This window comes from Megascapheus bottae, chromosome 26, assembly GCF_031878675.1.
Source record: "Megascapheus bottae isolate mThoBot1 chromosome 26, mThoBot2.hap1, whole genome shotgun sequence".
Classification (NCBI taxonomy): Eukaryota; Metazoa; Chordata; class Mammalia; order Rodentia; family Geomyidae; genus Megascapheus; species Megascapheus bottae.
The window spans coordinates 5741306-5759993 of record NC_143534.1 but is presented as its reverse complement, the minus strand read 5'-3'; positions in this window follow the sequence as shown (position 1 = coordinate 5759993).

Genomic DNA, 18688 nt, shown 5'->3' with positions numbered 1-18688 from the left:
GCTGCAAATATCCATAATACAATGGATGGAGAAAATGACTAGGTTAGAATCTTCATAGTCCTTACAGAAAAACAATCATAACTCATTTCTCACAGCACTGCCAAATCCCATAACCCAAGTTCTATTTCTAGTAGGCGTCTGTATTGATTATTTTTCCTTTGGAATTTGATGATCTACTAAAGAAGAAAGTTTTGCATGGAAATGGTGTTCACAAAGCAACTCTAATACAAAGTCCAAAGTGACTGAGAAAATATGCCTCATGGCAAACTCCTGTCATGGCTCTGACACCTTTCTTCATGTGGCTTATGGCAAAACATGTAGTAAACCAGTCAAGATGAGTGGTTACTTTGAATAAGAGATGAATATGAATTGTGGTCTAGAGAAGTAAGTAAATGAATAGGAGATTTCTGGCTGCAGGGGTGAAAGGATTTTTTTTAATGAATTTCCTTAGGAGATATCCATCCTTAAAGAGAAGGGCGCTTCTCTGTGGTCTCTGCCCACACTGGTGGCATCACTCTGTGGCTATTTCCTGTCAGGCACTCTAGTCTAGACAATCCTTGTAGACTATTGCTCAAAGGCAAATGGGAGGAACTGGTGCAAAGGTCGAGGTCAGGAGTCTATTCAGCTTTTGAAACTGTAGGAAGGAAGATCATATGCAAGTAAAGAATATTTATAATGTAATATGTGCAGAATTTTCAGATCTAATTGTTTAACGAATACCAAGATTGTGGAGGGCCTTCATTCTCTGAATTTCTTGGTTCTTCATCTTATGAGGATCGCACTAAGCATGAGGGCTTGGAGAAAATGCACCAAAGAAAGATGCCGCAGACCGTTTGTCCCTTTTGTGCTCTTCACATGTCTTGTTTATCTCTTCCAGCTTTCTATGACTCCAGTGCAGACAAGAGGATGTATAACTGCCACCACGATCTTCACCTCTAACCAAGTAGAGCCTGGAGGCTGTTATGGTTCCCCCAGTGACTTTTCAGTCTTAAACTAAACAATAAAGTCTAAGGTCAAATAAAGTGGGTCAAAGGAGATACTGGGCCTTTAAGCTTAGAATGGAGAAGGATGCAAAAGACGTTCATAGGCTTCCTCCATTGTGGGGAAATCTTCATGGTTCTGCTCTTCTGTCACAGTAACAATCATGCCTTTGCTTTCTCTATGAATATTTATCGAACACTCACTGTGTCTTACATATAGATGGATTTGAAAAAAAGACCGTTTTCTTTCTGCTTGGGGAAGTTCATCTTCTGTCAGTGGGGAGAAAAGCAATGTATTATGGATACAGCCGTCAACCACACCTACATCAGGAGGCAGAAATAGAATGAGAAGGGCACTGGCAGGGACTGACAGGCTTTACTGTGAGGCTACCATGGTCTGGATGGGCTCCCCTGGTTAAGGCCCATGGGTAGAGGTAAGGCTCTCCACCTGTGGAAAGGGACTCTGCATTCTTCTCTAATTTCTCTTTTTTAAAAAAATTCTTTCAGGTTGCTACTTTTTTAAATTTTATTTTCTTGTTGAGGTGACATACAGAGGGGTCACAGTTGCATTCATCAGGTAGTGGGTGCATGACTTCTTGAACATTGTTACCTCTTCCTGTGTTTTTCTCCCAGTTTCCCTCAGGTCGCTACTTTTGAAAATGTTTCCTAATGTTATTTCCTGTTTAAATATTACAACTGGAATGTATATCTCAATCTTACAAACTTTCAAAATAAAAAGCGTTACCTCATGGTTACTCAGTAGCTAAGAATGTCCTGTGACCTATCAGTGCAGTGCTGTTACTTAAGTGAGCATTGCAACATTCACAAGGAAGAAGACAAATGTGGCCCAGCGTCTATGCACAGTCAGGGATTTTCAGCAAGCCAGAAACACTTCATGAGCTTTTACTGTGTAAAGTTAGATCTTCAGAGCAAATGTGAAATTGAGGAAAGGATGGACTTGGAGAGTTATGTTCAGGTCATTTTCATTTTTTGTGTGTGGAGGATTTGGGTATAAACTCAGGCCCCATGAACTCTGCAGTTTGCCACTTGCACCTAGCTTGTCTTTTGCTTGTTTTTCAGAAAGAATACTTTTTGCTCACATTTAGCTTCAAGGGGACTCTCTTACTTCTCTTCCCCAGGGAGCAGGGAATTACAAATCCAAACCACATTTGGCTTGGTTATTGAGATAGAATTTCACCCAACCTTTCACTCAGATAGGCCTTCAACTATGCCTGTACTTAAAACAAAACAAGAACACTCTACTGCCTTATCTAGATTGGCAATGATACATGATTCATATTCTACCTGACAATAAGTGTATATATACACATGTATATATATATGTGTGTGTATAGTGAGACAAAGAGAATATGGATGCCTAAATGCATTTATTTTAGATGGGATTATAATATCCTATTTGTCATTGGATGTTAAAAAGAAGGCTCTTCCATATAAACAGACTGAGAGAAATAAAAAGACATCAATAAAGTAACTGTGTAGGTCTTCTGAAGTATTCTCTGGTGTGGTTACATAGAAGCAGGTTAAATAATGTTGAGCCTGTTTCACTCTGGGGAGAGAAAATTTATACAATATAATACCATTATGGTGATTCAGTGTAAGACTTGCTTTGCTAACGCCCATCATCTTAAGCAAAGCAAGCACAAAAGGAAAAAGGAAGAGGATGCAGTTTTATTTTATGATTCCTCTTTTCTCGTGGCTTTAGCTAGCAAGGCTATTTTGTTTTTGTGTTCTAGTCAATTGTTTAATGATCACTCATAAAAATCAAGGATAAAAAGAATGAAGGTTCAGGCAGGAGAGAAGATTGAATGTCAAGCCAAAGGCTATTCTGCTGTAATGAAATTTAAGGTGTTTCCTTTTTTTTAAAGAAAAGAATGTGTCAGTGAATATATGAGTTGAATGTGCATCAAGTTCAAGACATTTTCAAGATTAAGACCATTTATCAAGAAGTGATTTAGCATTTTTTTCCTTTCTCTGTCTCTATCTCTCCTGTTTACGTCTCTCCTTTCCTCTCGGTCTCTTTCTGTATGTCTCACACACATATACACATAGATTTCCCCCATAAAACTGTATATGTACAGTTATGTATAAATTTATTTCTAAGAAGTTGTTTTGTATTCCGATTATTTTAAAGAAATATTCTCCAAATCACCTAGGTTCATGATATTGATGCTTCAAGAAGAAATGGTAAAGACTAAAAGAGATTAAGAGAGGCTCTGTAACTGACTTGACCTGGATTATCAAAAGCAAAAGAAATTCTAAATTTGTTTTGATATGGCAGAGTAAAAAATAGTGCACTCAGACATGTGAAAGGGTATCAATGCATGTGAATTAATGCACCTTCTATCTGGCAATTATCATGTAACCCTTCTATTAATTACAATAAAAATATATGAAAAAAATAGTGCACTCAGTTGGATTTCATATTTTTCTCACAAAGAATTCACAAATCACTATATTCCTAGACATAATTTGAGAAGTATAGTACTGCACTTAACACAATTCGCTTTGCCCTAAAATAAATAACATTTGGAAGTTGTTATAAAACTATTTACTTAGGAAATACTCTTCTGTCAAAATAGAATCAGCCCAACTAAACCAGGAATATTTTGCTCAAATAATAAAATTAGCATGTATAATATGTAAGTCAGTGCATTAAGCCACGTTGGTTTTAAAGATGTAGTCTTGAGCTACTTGCAAATAGCTTTGTGTTAAAATTGTACTTATCTCAGCTTATTTGTTCATAATGGAAAAATATACACAAAGACATTTGGGGAACTAATAATAGCTATTGCCTTTTATTATGACAGCTGATTCTACTACTTAATTGTTGCTATAATACGAATCACTGTGACTGGAAACAATGGTAACTCCCATCATTGCTTTTGCAATTGCCTCATGAATCAGGGAGCGCTGGTAGGCTGTGAAAATAGTAATAATAAAAATGCACCATAAATTTCTCTAAGCCATTACCATATTTCATGCCTTATTATTAAATTGAACGATGCATTTTTCCCCTAGAACTCTGATTCTTGAATAACTGATCTGTTGTACAAATATAGTGTAGGACAGAAAAGGTTGGGGGGATTGGCGCAGGGAATTTCTCTTTAGGAAGCTTTCTGGGATACACACACTGGCCCAGCCACACCTTTTCCTGCTGCTTACATTCTACCACATGTAGGCAGACAATAATGTCACCAATGGTTCTCCATCAACTGTTCACTGAGTAGAAGAGATGGAGGGAGGATTTGGACATTAATTTGTGGAGTCTTAAGGAAAGTTCTTGATCAAGATTGCAAGCAACATACGCCATTGGTAGTTTGCCTTTAAATAACCCTTGTGTGTTACCATAATGTCTATGAAGGGAAATTACCTATTCAAGAAATGAGGTGAGACATTTTGCTAGTTAGTTTTGAACTGTATCTTTTTTATGGAACACTGTGTAATCCAGAGGACCATGTTCTGAGCAGTGCCCTTTTGTAACAGCAGGTCTCTCAAGTAGAGTAGTCGGCCTTTCATGAATTCATTCCCCAGGAAAGAAAACGCGGATCCCAAATTTAAACTTACTGCTATACATGCTTGCCACATCTGATACCTCATTATTTCCTTTAATTGCATGATTACTTAAACATGACAAAGTTAAAAACGTTGTATGAATAATTTTCCCCTCCCCTCCATTTCTCTTAGGCATTTACATCTAAGAGCCAAATCTAGGCATATAATAAAAAACAATAACTGTACGTAGGAAGAAGAGAAGAGCAGTTGGTGTACATTGGATTTCCTGTTTGTTCCCTTGTTAGGCTGGGCTGTATGCAGGCCAATGGCATGTGTTTCTTATTACCAGTCTTTGTGCTATGTAGTGATGATCCCTAAAACTTAGACTGTTTGAAAGCAAATCAACCCAAACACTGAACAAAGCAGGTAGATGGAGATTTATCTTTAATGTCTACCCAACATGAGGAATGAATTTTGCTGCCTCTAAAAAGAGTTTTTGGAAGACCAGATTAAATAGCTACTCTATGAAAATGATTTATATTTGGTTTAAGTCATTTCTTCTAATGCTGATTTTTCTCTCTTCTGACACTCAGATTCTCCAGTACAGTTCTGTTGGCATTTTTTTGTGGGTTATGGGGCTTGAACTTGGCCTGGGCACTGTTCCTGAGCTCTTCAGCTCAGGACTATCTCCCTGCCCTTGAGCCAAGCCCCACTTCCCATTTTCTAGAGGTTAATTGGAGATGAGAGCCTTAGGTCCTTTTGTGCCCAGGCTGGCTTTGAACCTTGATCCCCAGATCTCAGCCTCCTGAGTAGCTAGGATCACAGGCGTGAGCCACCATGCCCAGCTCTGTTGGCATTTTTAATAATATGACCTGGGTAATAATCATTCCTTTTGGCAAGTAAAGCAATACACATATACATTATATTTCACTATAATCAGAACAGAATCAGACATTTTGCCATCTTTGTCAGATATACATTTTAAACTTTAAAAATATTATCTCTAGAATTCTTATGCCTTGATATCATGAAAATGTTATAAATTATGTTACAATTTTGTTAAAGGAGTTGTTGCACTTACAAAAGATTTCTTGAGTCTCTAGTATTTTATTTTATTTTATTTTTGCCTGTCTTGGGCCTTGAACTCAGGACCTACGAACTGGCCTAGGACTTTCTCAAGGCTAGAGCTCTACTACTTGAGTCACAGCACAATTTCCGGCTTTTTTCTATGTATGTGGTACTGAGGAATTGAACCCAGGTCTTCATGCATGCTAGGCAAGCACTCTACCAGTAGGCTAAACTCCTGGCCCTGAGTCTCTAGTATTTTGTTAATCTCCATCACCAAATAACTATTTATGAGGTTATCATTTATCAAAATAATGTCTTTATTAGTAAATGCCCAACAGTCTGAGGAAAGAAGAAATAAACTAAAAATTTCTAGTACATCCCTGATCAAATGAACACATAATTCAATTCTCAGCTCTGTAAATAAATCTACACATACTTTAAAGAATGAATTGCATTCTATATTATATTGTTACAACTTAAATATGCTTTCCACAAACTACATGTTGTGAAGTAATCCACACACTCCATTTTTCTGACTTTATTATAATTTATGGGACTGATTTTCTTCAGAAATTATTTATTTTTTACTCATACCTTAAAATGTAAGACAAACACTTTTCAATAGAATCTTTTAGTCATTTCTAATGATTTCCTCATGGTGTATTCCTAGAAGTTGCATTTCTGAGTCAAAATGTTTGAATGTTTATAGCTTCATTGTTCACTGACATAGGTAAGGTTGACACTAATTTACAGTTTTACTATCAGTCTATATTTCCATTTATCTGTATTCATACAAATATGTGGCATTAGACTTTTTAATCACATTGGTTTGACAGTGAATATTATGTTTTATTGCTGTTGTAATTTGAATCTTTTATTGCAAAAGCAGTAGAATTTTTATGTGTATATTTGTCATTTGTTTTTTTATAGGTATTGTTTGCCCATCTTTTATTGTAATGATAACGTTTTTCTCATTGACTTATATGGGGTTTAAATATAGGAAGGATATTGTTTCTATATTTTATATACACTATGGAGTTGTTTTATATGAATCCTTATACTGGTTGTGAGCAGTAACTTGAGGATAAACTGTATATGTAAAAGACCAGAAAACAGGGAAGAAATGAAGTCCATTTGCATATATCTGGTAGAAAATACTTGAAGATTCTCTGGTATGAAAATAAATTGAAGTACACTAGGAAAGTGAATATTGAGTTCATTTTCAATCATCTCATCTGGCCAAATAACAATGTTAATAGCAGGGAACAATCTTTGAGAAAATAGGATATGCAAGGCAATGTGCCAAGAGTTTTGCTTTCTGAATCAGGCTTTGTATTTCTGCTTTACAGGCAAAGAAACTGACCCTTATTAACTAACACACTACTGCAAACTTACTAACCACAGTTATACCTACTTCAGATTTTTAGAATCCAGGAGATTATCTTCTTCTGTCAATGAAGAATTTTTTAGTACAACAGAACCTAAAATAGATGTGATAATTTAAACTGTATGATATTACTTTTGGTAGATCAACAGTGATCTTATTCTAATATAGCTAATTTGAAAGTAAGCAGTAATGACAGCAAAAGTATATGCAAATGTATTATAAAGTAAACTTTGTTAAAGTAAACCTTGTTCTAGTAATATTATTGAAGCCCAAAGAATATATGTATATATATACATATATATATACATAATATATGTATATATAATTTTGTAGGCTGTGGGGTTTGAACTCTTCCGCTCAAGACTAGTCCTCTACCATTTGAGCCACAGCATCACTTCTGGTTTTCTGGTGGTTAACTGGAGAGTCTCATGGACTATCTGGACCCTGGTTGGCTTTGAACCATGATCCTCAGATCTCAGCCTCCTGAGTAGCTAGAATCATAGGCATATATTTTATAATGATAAGTGCTAAGAGCTTGTCCTAGTATGATGGCACACGGCTGTAATCTTAATTTTGGTTTGAGGTCAGCCCATGCAAATAATTATTTGGCCACTCCCATCTCCAAAATCATGAAGGTGAGAAAGCTGACTTACACACAACAATGCAGGGAATCTCAAGTATATTAGAAGGCTTAGGTAGAAGGGATCATACATAGCTCAGGCCAAGTGGAACAAAAATATGAAACATACTTAAATAGAGATAATACATGAAGCTAAAGTAAAGCAAAATGAAACAGGAAAAAAAATTCTTAGGGTATTGACACGTGAAATCCAGCAACACTTACATTTTAATAAAAGCCAAATGGTTCTAATTTTGGAAATGTAAAACTATTTAACATTTATAAATCAAAGTGACTCACAAATTAGGGCAGCAACAACAGATAGGGAGGAGGGATGGAGGAAGGGAGAAAAGAGAGAGAAAGAGGGGGGAGTGGAAAGGGGAGGAGGAGGGAGAGGGAGGGAGAGGGAAAGAGGCAGAGGGGGAGGGACGGAGGGAGGGGGAGAGAGAGAGGGAGAGAGAGGGAGGGAGGGAGGGAGGGAGGGAGGGAGGGAGGGGAGGGGGGAGGCCTCTGACCCTTAGGCTGTAGCTCTCGTCCAGAGTTCAAGTCCATGCAGGATGTAATGGTTGATGCAGTCCTCTGCCACTGGGGAAACATCCCACCAAATGCCAACCCTTCCACTGAAATGTTACTTGCTCCTTTACGGTTTATTAAAGAGGTCCAGGAAGTCAACGTTTTCCACGTGAACATCACGATTCAGGGAGTAGTTCACCAGTTACTTCACCGGCATGCCTGCCGTCTTTGTGTCCCAAGGCATCAGTCACCTTCCAAGAGTCCTCCCTTCCCTCTTCCTGTGGCTAGCTAATGTCAGCGAGCATGCCAGCTGCTCAGGCGTCATTCTTAACACTTCCAACAAAGATGTGTCATGCTACCCTGCTTGGCCCAGGATGCATTTCCTCTTTTTGTTCATCTTTTTTTTTTTTTTTTTTTTTTTTTTTGCCAGTCCTGGGCTTGAGCTCAGGGCCTGAGCACTGTCCTTGGACTTTCTCAAGGCTAGAGCTCTACCACTTGGGCCTCAGCACCACTTCTGCCCTTTTTCTTTTTCTATGTCTGTGGTACCAAACTCAGGTCCACGTGCATGCTAAGCAAGCACTCTACCACTAAGCCAAACTCCCGGTCCTTTAATGTTATTATTTAAAGTTTGCTTTGAAAATATTCCGTTTAAATAGTTGTACAAAGGCAGTTTCAATTCAACGTGTGAATTGTGAGTGGGATGCATTGTGATCAGGTCACGCTTATGAAAGATGTACAAAGCAATTTTCTCCTGACCATAATGGGATGAAAACTTATTCCTTTCATCACTGAGGCATTGCCTGGACTGCAAGTGTTTACACCAAAACACTGCCTTGTGTTGTGTTTTTAAAGTGGCAATTCAGCTAGATTAGCTGATGCAGCCCCACACTCTGACCTATCGGTTTTGTTTACATATTTTTCAGTAAGCATGACTGATCACTCTCCCTCTGCCTATGAAATACGTATGACTATAGCTAATGAACTGGGATTGGTAAATGTTCCTGATCTTTGGCCCATTTTTCCTATTGTCATTTAAATGAGTGGGTAAATCCTGGCATTTCAAATTGTAACTTTCATAACTGCTGTCTTTATGACTGAGCATTAGACAAATATGAGCTCTGCAGGAAACCTGTTGTGATAGCCTTCGTTGAATGGGATGCTGTGTGAGCAAAAGCTTTCTGATGTGTGATTCAACAGTCTGCATCCTTGTTTCTGCTTTGTTGCTGATGTCACATCTTTCTACATACTAAACATAGGATCTGTCTTTAGGAGATGAGTTTTATAATTTCTTCCATATCTATCAAAAGCTTTTCCAGAGATATCATATCAACAAAAGAGAAAGTTCTAGTTAATGTATTGGTTTTTCTCTACTGGAAGGGGGGTGGTGTCGTGCTGAGACATATTCCAATAGAGAGGCAGGGGAACATTTATTTAATTGTCAGAGTTTGAGTGCCGAAACTAATTTAGGACTATTCTATCTATTCACTCTAACTGAGTCTTTCCATTCCAAACCATAAAATAAACAAATTATGTATTACGAATAGGATCTAGTCTAAAATCTCTTTCTTTCCTTATCTTTTATCTATTGTTTTAAGGATATGGTGTTATACTAAGTTTAGAATAGAGAAAATGTTCTTGTAGAAAAATAAATTCTAATTAGAGTTTGATTCTCTCCCATATCAGGTTATTGCTTCCTTTTGCCTAGATTAAGGAGATAAACTCAAGCTCTCAGTAGAGGATTAGACACTGCTTTGTTTCTCTTTGTCTCCTCTTGGGGCAGGGCTACTTACCACAGCATAAGGGTTCTAGGTATCACTAGAAAGTAAATTTATTTTTTCTTATGCTTTTAAATTTCCTGTTCTGGGCATCTCCATAAAATATAAATAGAGTAACAGGCTAAGTGTCAAAATTCTCCATAAAAGGAGCCCATCAAATAAAAACTATAAAAATAAAAGAACTCAGACTGTCTTATTTTGGTCTTTTGTCTTTTTCTTACTCTCTTTCTTTCTGTCCTTTTACAGTTTTAGTCCTTAACTTTTGCTGAACGTTTGAGTAAAGCAGGGCTAGTGCCATTTGAAGTGAAGCTGGCTTCAATCACTTCTTTGGAAACCACCCAACTGGAACATACAGGATACTTGGTATCCACATCCATTAGGAGAGAATTGTAACCAACTCCAAATGTTTTCTGCTTTCCTGAAGCAAGAATCCTTTATGAAGCAGCAGTGGAATATAAAATAGGCTTTTTGGCCTGAAATAGAAACTCAATATTTCTATATCTTCCTCTCACACAAATATTGCTTAAAATCATTATCAATGGATGGACATAATTCTTAAACTATATTACCTTGGCTAGTATGTAGACTTTTATGGTACAATTATTCATTGGGTAAGAGGAGTTATCCTCTTTCTTACTGGATTTCATACTATTTTTTAAAGCCCAAATAACAAGAAATTATAAAAACTTTAAAGAAATGTAAACAAATTTCCCCTTTCTTTGTTATACTGACAAATATTTTATTTCTTTCCAATTTGTCTAAATGTTATTTATTCTTTGGATTTATGTGCATCTAAACAGGAAAAACATATAGTCATGAGTACTTATGTATGCATATGTATGTAGATAAAAAAAGCATCGCTGATGGTGTTTATATTTATTCATACATTGATGCTATGCATTCATACTTTTAACAAACAGTTATGAGTACCTACTATGTCTTTTAGGTTTAGGGGTAAATGGTCTTTATTCATAAATTTTATGTTTTATTGCATTCTAGCACTATTGATTTAGAATTATAATCCATATGTTTACCTATGACTGAATAAAATATCAAATACTATTATTGAGAAACTATAAATGATCAAAATTACTATTTTTTCCCTGAGCTTTATTGACTAATTTATGTAAATTAGATGCAAGTTAATTGTATCATAGTTAATAATGTTTTGTTAAATTATTTAAATGCAATTGTTATTCAAAAGTATTCTTTAACATTTATTATTCACATTTTAGCATTTAATGAATATTACTTATAATAAAGAATCGGTATGCAAATTTAAGTAAATATATAATTATTTATCTTTTAAATTAATCTGTTTATAAATAATAATGTAGAATATTCTGTATTCTTAGGTTAGGATTCAGAACCACATTTCTTCTGGAATATAATCAATCTCATAGTACTATTTATTTGTCCATGAACATACAAGGAAAACATATAAAAATCTACATAAGCTACAACATTGTAACATATTGAAGGGAAAATAAAGATACATAGTAGACATGAGTTAAGAGGGATCCTTGATAGTAAAAAACCTAGTTTATTGTCCTTCTGATTAAAATGACTGATATAGTTTATAAGTACAAATAACCAGACTCTCCCCTCATAAAAATTTTATTTATGTGGCCACATTAGGTGAGGTCCTTATTATCTTAGAGTTTTGAGAATTTTCATCTCCATGGGCTGGGAGTTTGGCCTAGTGGTAGAGTATTTGCCTAGCATGCACAAAGACCTGGATTCGATTCCTTGGTACCATACACATATGAAAAGCCAGAATTGGTGCTGTGGCGTAAGTGGTCGAGTTCTAGCCTTGAGAAAGCCCATGGCCAGTACTCAGCCCTTGAGTTCAAGCCCTAAGACTGGCAAAAAAAAAAAAAGAAAAGGAATTGCCAAATCTTTTCTAATTCACAGGCTAAGCTTGAGTGCCACTGCTTTTGTTGAACCATAGATCCTTTCTCAACTTCTGGGCACATAAGGCAAACTAGAAGCTCTGCATTAAGGAGATGAGGTTTAAAGGAAACCAGATGCTCAGGATCAACCCAACACCTAGAGGTCCCCAGGTTAAGTAGATTTGTCCTCCAGGGTGCTCCTAGGAAGACATGCTTTGACATATAGCTTAGTATGTCTGCAAGCCACACAGGGGGCTTATCTGCTAAGCTTTCCACAGCCCAACCGGTGATACTACATAGGTTTCATTACTGTTTGTCTTTTTCAGCAAGTGCTTATTAAAAAAATAAGAGAGTAAGATAATACAGAAAAGACGCAAGCGTGGGGAAGTCTCATGTACCAGAGTTTCCTGTAATATCGGCGCTATCATATCAGCCCTGTAATATCAGCTCTATCATATCAGCTCTGTTTCTATAGACCATTGGTTAGATGCAAACTTATTCTCTCTGTGCTGACTCTGCTATGTCCTTTCAGTCAAATTACCAAGGGAAAATATCCTATAAAAGTAATTAGAGAGGGATAAAGGGTAAAATTAATACCAATAAATGGTAAGAAAAGAACCCATAAATACTTAGGAAAGGATTTACTTTAGTAAGATTTAGACACTTTTCGTAGCAAGGATAACAAGATAAAAATTGTGCTAGTCTTTGTAAAGGACTCATAACTAGGGAAAATTGAAAACAGAAACTCTGAACTCTACGTTGTTTTAAACACAGTTTGAGATTAAGACAGCTGGCATTTAAGCATCGACTTTTGTGAGAATTGACTCTAAAGACATTACTATGATGAATAATACATATACTGTGCATGTAATTGTGTGATAGTCATCCTTTTTGTATTTTTATTAGCATGTATCCGATGTACAAGAGAGTCTAGGTATACTGTGTATGCCTTTATCCACTCTCCATTTGCTTTCCCCTTCTCCAACTGGTACCATTACCATAAGAACCTGTTTTACTTTTTTGTTACTTGTTATTTAGAATATAATTGCACAAGTTGGGAGGTTATTATGGGAATTTAGAACACATTGGTATTAGTTGGATTAGCTCCCATTCCCCAAACCCCTTGCATAGCTGTCTTTTCCTGTTTCCTCCACTCCCTATTCCTCAACAGCTTTCTGTGTGCCTCCTTATGGACTTTTTTTCATATATTTTTAATTTAAATTAATAAAAGGGTTACATTATATTCATCAGATAGAAGGTGCATTACTTCACATACATTGATACCCTTTCTCATGTCTTGGTCCCCATTTCCCTCCCCCCCACCCCCCTCATTTTGCTTTCCCCTCTTCCTTATCAGATTTCAAATAACCAAATACCAATATATCCAATATATCAGATAACTAAGTGAGATACTGTGACTATATGAGATAACCGAGGGACAGCAAAAGAGATGAGAGATTGCATAGTACATTAAAGACAACAATCTCTCATTATATGGCTTTTGTTTCTACATCCTAGAGGTCCTTTCATTTAGTGTCATACTATATGGCCTTATGTATATAGGTTTTGCTCTATTGTAAATCTCTGCTAGGAGAGCCCAAGGTTTCTACTGATTTTGACAAATGAGGGAAACTATTGAGCCTATGTTCCTTTGAGTCTGGCTTACTTCACTTAATATAATTTTTTCTAAGTCTTTCCATTTCCTTACAAATGGGGTGATATCATTCTTTCTGACAGAAGCATAGGATTAACTTCAAATGGATCAAAGACCTGGAGGTAAAAGCAGATACACGGAAAACTTTAGAAGAAGTAATAGAAGATACACCAGGTCTCCTTGGCACAGGTCAAAACTTTCTTAATAAGGACCCAGAAACACAACAAATCAAAGAGAGTCTTGATAAGTGGAACTATTAAACTGCAGAGCTTCTGTATGGCAAAGGATATAGCTAGCAAATTTACTAGAAACCCTACGAGTGGGAGAAGATCTTCACTAACCATTCAACAGATAAAGGCCTCATATCTAAAATATATTAACAGCTCAAAAAATTGAATCACTCCAAAACTAATCTCCAAAGAAACAACCATCCCATTAAAAGGTGGGCCAGAGACTTAAAGAGAGTCTTCTCTGAAGAAGAAATAAGAATGGCCTATAGACACATGAAGAAATGCTTGACATCTCTGGCCAAAAAAATGCAAATCAAAACAACTCTAAGATTCCACCTCACTCCAGTTAGAATGGCCAGGATCAGGAAAACGAATAATAACAGATGCTGGAGGGGATGTGGCCAGGAGGGATCACTACTACACTGTTGGTGGGAGTGCAAACTCGTTCAACCACTATGGAAAGCAGTATGACAGTGCCTCAAAAGGCTAAATATAGAGCTCCCCTATGACCCAGCAATTCCACTACTTGGCATTTACCCAACCATCCAGAAGCAAGGACATACTAAATCCACTAGCACAACAATGTTCATTGCAGCACTATTTACCATAGCAAAGATATGGAACCAACCCAGATGTCCCTCAGTTGATGAGTGGATCAACAAGTTGTGGTATTTATACATAATGGAATCCTTATGGAGTTTTAAGCATCCACTTTTTTTTTATAGCTGTGCTTGTATCTTTTGATGTCACAGACAAAAGAATTTCATCAAATTGAAGAGGTGACATTATTGGGAAAACTATAGATAAAGAGGGAGAATGAATACTATGGAACTATATTACCAATACACAGGAAGAGCATAATGAAGCTAGTGAAACTCTAAAGAAGAGGAGGGCATTAGAGAGAGGATTAAGAAAGAATAACATAAAGGGAAGGCTTTCATTGGAGTTCATTCTGTGCATTTATATAAGTATAACAGCAGACTCTCTGATGTGTTCAACTGATTCATGCTACTAACAGGATAATACACTACTTTTGATATTATGACCTTCAAAAATTGAAGATACAAAAATCAGCATTTCCTCAACAATAACCAGGGATCAATGATCAGTGATATTATGACCAAGGGAAGACATTGAGCATTTCCTTATTAGAGCTGTGCATTTTCGTTGTAGTTGTTGTTAGCAACAGAAATCCCTTCTACCTCTGTTTCCAATATGAAAGAAAAAAAGAAATTGGAAATCAGATTCAAAAGACTGGCAAACTTTGGCATTTTATTCTTATTGATGAAATGTTTCCCATAAAGCATTTAAGTGCCCATTCACTCCTAATTAACTATATTTACTGCTAAATTATTTGACAATATTTTCATATTTATAAAAGCAATGGTATCTCAAATTCTCATTTATTATCTAAAGTTTCTTTGTTGAGAATTTCCATTTTTTTTAGTTGCTAGTTCAGGAATAGTTTTGATAGTTTGACTTACAGTGTGAAGTTAAGAAATAGCTAAATGGCTCTCGTAAGATCTTTGCTAAAGTTCATTCAAGGATGCTAGATTGCAAAGGTTTGGGAATAGCTTTTTAAGGCAACAAAACAAAATTCATATGATGTCCACACTTCTAACCCTCACTGAGATAGGAGGTTAACCAAGAGAAAGGTCCAGTTCCCATTTGTTTAATCTTTTCCAATAGTGTATCAAACAGGAAGATTGTTTGTAGTGTACAAGCTTTGCATAAAGTTCTCATTCTACCTAGGTCACCTTCATGGTACCAGAACATACAGTTCCATCTTGAATCCTTTAGGATAAAACTCACAGGCAGTAGAAGAACAGGTCTCTGTTACCTATTATTGGATATCAGATACAATTTTCCCCTTGGCATTTGTTTTAGTTGTGAAGAAATAAATGAGAAATATTTCTGAACATGTAGTGAATGATTTTTTAACATGAAATTGGAGATCTAAAAAAAAGGACGGAGTTTCGGTGAGGTTAAAATCATGAATATGCTCGAGATGTTTAGGATAAAAATATACATGGAAAGGGATACTGGTATTTGAATAACTATCTACTGTTTAGGGCTAAGCCTGGCAGGAAACAGAGATTGGATTAGGCTGCCCGCAGGGGATATACAAAACCATGAGAAGAAAAGAGTTAAGACAGAGGAACGAGGGAAAATCAGATGAAGAAAGAGACTGTGAAGTGAATTTCAGAGAACTGATGGCAACACTATAGTTAGCATTGTCTGTGAAGCCCCAAAACATATCAACATTTCAGGAAGTAGTGAAGCTGATGCAGTGTAATAGGCCATTTCCGTACATTCAGTTTCTGGGAATGGGTAGTAGAAAAAACATGTTTATAATATGAGTGTGGCTGGACAATGGACGCAGTGCCCTGGTCTTTCATATGAAGAAAAGCCTATTTGAAGAAAGCAAAAATAAGTAAATAAATCAATCAATAAATAAAAGACACTGCTTCTCATGAAGCAGAAATTTCTCCATGTCAGAGTAGTTGCAGTCCCAATGGGAATGCTTTCTTCATGGTGGTTAAGATTTAGCAAAGACATTGTATATTGGAAAGTCCAGTCTCTTAATTGCTACAACTTGATTCTTGCAGTATCATTTGCAACATCCTGAACAGAGGACATCACCTCTTTCAAACAACATGTTATTTATGCCTCAAATAATGTGGAATCATCTCACTGACCCATGAAAATGGTAATTTCATCAATCACAATCTATGGGATTCTATGGGCCAATTATGAAGTCACTTCACTTCAAATTGCTTACAGATCACTTTATTAAAATTTCTCAAAGCTATGAAAACAACACAGCCCAATTTTCCTAAAGTGCCAATAATTTTTGAATACTCCTTTTATGACATAACATGATATGTTCCTATTTTGTTTTGCAGGTTCCTAACTCCATTTATGGTCTGAATGACATTGTATTCTCTTACTTCTGGAGAAAAAGATCTATGGGCTTTTCAGATTGTGTTATTAAATGAATGACAAGATAATTGTTTGACAAACACGTGGATGGTTGGTTAATGACTAGGGAAATGGGGTTAACATAAAGTAGCTCATTAAAATATATTGGATTATGGGATATAGAAATTACAAGGCAATGGTGTCTAATTAACCCTGAAACACTGAAAGGGGACTGGAAGATAGTATTTTCCTAAATTCTCTAAGCCATTAAAAATAGGAGAAAAGGAAAAACAAACCCTACTGACTTTTAAATTCATCAAGAAACTTTCCTTTCTCTACTGGGTCCATAATGTAACTGTCCATCCCAAATCTTGGTACTTATGATAGTTTTATAGCAAATGAGAAAACAGTAAAGTTAATGCCCCTTAACAGAAATTTCATTTGCACAAGTTTCATTCGGCATGTGACAAATCCATTCAGTCCAACTCAATCTTCCCACAAAAAATGATTTAAAACAGACTATTCCATTGGTACAGTAATTGAACTTCCCCCCTCAGCTATGAGAAAATCATCCTGTCTTTAGTAATAAAGTCTGTTTAAAACAACCAAATTGCTGTACAATGAATAAGCTCGAAGTCTGAAGGTTCATTTCTCATGAAATGTCTCCATTTTGTCTTGTTCTTACACACCCTATCCAGTCCTTCTATTTCAGTTCTCTCTCTTCTCCTTGACTCTAATTCTATCTCCCAGTTATAAGCATGGTCTTGTGTTTTTTTTTACCCTAAAGGGCCAGTCACTGCATTTCTAAGTAGGTTCACATTGTCTTCACATCTTTGTGATTACTGTGTGCCATGTACATTCGAAGACAACTATGAAATATACAGTGGGGGTTCTTTTTTACTTGTTACAGTATAAAGGCTTTAGATCTTTGCAAGCTGTGAAACTGTGTGCCTTTGTGACCTTTCATAATATATTGAGCAGTTGAGGATGAACACAAAATTGAACAATGAAAGGGCACAAAGAGAAAGAATACAAACTAAAGCATCTCCTTTGGTTGTTCCAACTTAGAAAACTTTTGGATTTCCCTAATCTTTTAAAAGCAAAAACAAACTATGAAACACAATGTTTTGAAGGAAACCATATTCTTTTCATTATTAGGATATTTGCATAAGTAGGAAGAATTCTCATGTGTATGTAAGGCAATATCAAGGCAAGAATAACGTAGTGAATCGAGCATTCTAAACTATTTCTGTCCTAAATAAGCAAAAGGAATTGAAGTCTATGTTCAAATTCCTTTGCTTAATTTAAATGGTAAAGGACTTGCTTTTAAAGAGTCTAGGAAATACAATTAAATTATTTTGACCCTTTATCGGATCCCGTTTTGTCATATCCTCTGAAGGATGTGTGTGTGTGTGTGTGTGTGTGTGTGTGTGTGTATACACATGCGTGCATGTGTGTGCATGCATTCATGCCAGTCCTGAGGCACAAAAACAGGCCTGGATGCAGTTCCTGAATTTTCCTGGTCATGGCTAGCGAGCTACTGAGCTTTAGCTCCACTTCTGGCTTTGTGGTTAGAGATAAGAGTGTCATAGACTTCCCTTCTTGGGATGATCTTGAACCATAACGCCCAGATCTCCAAATCCTGAGTACCTAAGGTTCCCAGTGTCCAGCTTCTGTAGATTTCAGGACAGAGATTTCACAAACTAATTGTTGAACTGAAAAGTAAGCAGCTTTACTCAAACACCAAATTTTAAAGGATCACCTTACTTAACTTTTTAAGGAAATTTCTTTAAAGATGCTAAATGCTATTCAACTTCAGGTTAGAAACGCTAGAGTTCCTTTTTATCCGATGAAACGTATCACCTATTCTAATAATAAAAATATAAGCTGACATTGTATTAGATGAAATAAATGTGATCCATGACATGGTCTACGATCCAGCAGTTTGTCCCACTTTAGTTGTATAAACATTTGAAATTTGGGTTACCATGATGCCTTTCCTTCCAGCTAATTGGGAAGCAGAGGTAAGAGGATCATATTTGCAGGCCCAGTGGGGGAAAGCACAGGCCTGTGCATCAAAAGCAAACTAAAAGCCGAGGGAATGGAGGTGCTGTTCAAGTGTGTGGGTGCTTTCC